This window comes from Schistocerca piceifrons, unplaced genomic scaffold (assembly GCF_021461385.2).
Source record: "Schistocerca piceifrons isolate TAMUIC-IGC-003096 unplaced genomic scaffold, iqSchPice1.1 HiC_scaffold_1117, whole genome shotgun sequence".
NCBI classification, from domain to species: domain Eukaryota; kingdom Metazoa; phylum Arthropoda; class Insecta; order Orthoptera; family Acrididae; genus Schistocerca; species Schistocerca piceifrons.
This window is the reverse complement of record NW_025726926.1, coordinates 35001-37500: the sequence shown is the minus strand read 5'-3', so window position 1 is coordinate 37500 and position 2500 is coordinate 35001. Positions and strand designations below refer to the sequence as shown.

The 2500-nt window shown below is 58.8% G+C and overlaps 1 non-coding gene across 1 annotated transcript in view; it reads left to right on the top strand.

The window, feature by feature from the left end:
- Window positions 1-1700: 1700 nt before the first annotated feature.
- LOC124727591 overlaps window positions 1701-2500 on the top strand; it is a 1909-nt gene continuing 1109 nt past the window's right edge. The window contains exon 1 of the ribosomal RNA XR_007007195.1: window positions 1701-2500. This exon is cut by the window's right edge and continues 1109 nt beyond it. This is a non-coding gene — a ribosomal RNA (small subunit ribosomal RNA).

Below are 2500 nucleotides of genomic sequence, written 5' to 3'. Positions count from 1 at the left end.
TGTTAAACACCTTGCAAGTCTTGCTGACTTTCCACATGCTCCTGCTGTACACTGTAATGTGGATGGCAGCAGGACGTACATGCCGCCCCCCCCCCCCCCACCCCTCCCCACGTCCCCACGTCCCCACCTTGCCCCCTGCCTTCGCAAGCTGGTTGGTGACAAGTTTGCATGTTCAATGCCCTTCGCATGCGACGTACGCAGGCTACGTTGTGGTGCGGCCTGTGTCAACTGTCCGCTGATGTCGTACGCGTGAACCACAATCTGTACTGCACATTCGTCCTTATGTACTGAATGATACATCGTGGCACATGTGTGACCGTACAACGACTGCGCCCAAAAACGGCGGACCATACAGTGCAAATATTGTGCACGCAGCTACGTGTCGTCTCCCTATGAGAGCTGGATTGCAGTGTGGTACGCCATAGAGACGTGTGGGAGGAACGGACGCCGTGGATGGCGATCAGCATGAGCTGTGTGTTGATGTATTCGGACCTAGTCGTCTCTCCTCAAACACCGTGATAGCATGGTGCACCGCGTTCCATATCTGCGACATGCTACAGAGGCCGGTTGACAGTCGTTCGAGCAATGGACATCGCATACGTACGGGGGCCACCTTCCACGTATTGTCTAGGCGTGCACATTTTGTTGCGTGTATGTGGGCAGACGTAGTGTGGCGTGACACCTGACACAGGCATGCAATAATCGTTGAAGTTGCTAATGGCGATGGACGCCTACGTTTTCTGGTGAAGTTACGCAAATGAAGAAATGGTAACCCGTTGTGGTGCGGTTGTTCTCGCTAGGGGTGAATCGGTGATGGCGACGATAGGTTGAGGTACTAACCGGTTGTTCCAGCGATACCCACCATGCCGATGAAACTGAACGGCATCTGGGTGTGAAGCGATACGCGGTGGTGGCTGGGTGGGACCGTCCCCGGCCGGTGAGGGGGCGCCTCCCGGCGTGCTGGCCGCGCGGTGCGTGGGCGCACGCGCTACAGCCGGCTGGTGGGGGCGGCCAGTGGCAGGCGCGCCGGCCGACGGACGCGGCAGGCGTCGCAGCTGCGCGCCGGCGCACCCTGCGCGCGGCGCCGTGCGGCCAAAGTAGGTCCTCGCGGGCCCGGTGCGAAGCGCGGTGGACATCTTCAGTGTGCTGGTCCGATTGAGGACTGTGTGCGTTGAGGATGCGCCGCCGCCCGGCGCTCGGCGCCGCGACGCCGTCTGCTGCTCGGTCGCCCCAGCGGTTCTCGCTGGTGGTTTGTATCGCAGCTGTGCGGATGTGTTGGCGCGTGCGCTGTGCTGGGAGAGTTCGCTTCGGCACCCAAGTGGGGCTTTTGTCCTTCTGTGGCGCTGGCGTTGGAGCTGCCGGTCACCGTAGGTGGCGCGTGTTGTCTCCCGCCGGCAATGCCACGACAGCACGCTCCCGGGCCTCTGTCGGCAGCGGCAAGCTCAGTTGGGAGCACGGGTGGTCGCACCGAAAGCGTCTACTCGCCTAACTCCGGGCGATTGCGCCTCTCTCGAACCCGACCAAGTACTTGGGACGGCGCTGCGCGCCGCCGGGACCTGAGAGGGTTTCGAGGTGTATTGTGCAGGGGAGCTCAGCCTCCTCCTGTTTGCAGAATGATTGAGCGGACGCTTGCGTGTTCGCGCGGGCCCCCGGGACACACACTCCCGGGCGGCCGGCTGCTCAGCTCTAGTTGGCGCAGCTCCCTGGTTGATCCTGCCAGTAGTCATATGCTTGTCTCAAAGATTAAGCCATGCATGTCTCAGTACAAGCCGCATTAAGGTGAAACCGCGAATGGCTCATTAAATCAGTTATGGTTCCTTAGATCGTACCCACGTTACTTGGATAACTGTGGTAATTCTAGAGCTAATACATGCAAACAGAGTCCCGACCAGAGATGGAAGGGACGCTTTTATTAGATCAAAACCAATCGGTCGGCTCGTCCGGTCCGTTTGCCTTGGTGACTCTGAATAACTTTGGGCTGATCGCACGGTCCTCGTACCGGCGACGCATCTTTCAAATGTCTGCCTTATCAACTGTCGATGGTAGGTTCTGCGCCTACCATGGTTGTAACGGGTAACGGGGAATCAGGGTTCGATTCCGGAGAGGGAGCCTGAGAAACGGCTACCACATCCAAGGAAGGCAGCAGGCGCGCAAATTACCCACTCCCGGCACGGGGAGGTAGTGACGAAAAATAACGATACGGGACTCATCCGAGGCCCCGTAATCGGAATGAGTACACTTTAAATCCTTTAACGAGTATCTATTGGAGGGCAAGTCTGGTGCCAGCAGCCGCGGTAATTCCAGCTCCAATAGCGTATATTAAAGTTGTTGCGGTTAAAAAGCTCGTAGTTGGATTTGTGTCCCACGCTGTTGGTTCACCGCCCGTCGGTGTTTAACTGGCATGTATCGTGGGACGTCCTGCCGGTGGGGCGAGCCGAAGGCGTGCGACCGCCTCGTGCGTGCTCGTGCGTCCCGAGGCGGACCCCGTTGAAATCCTACC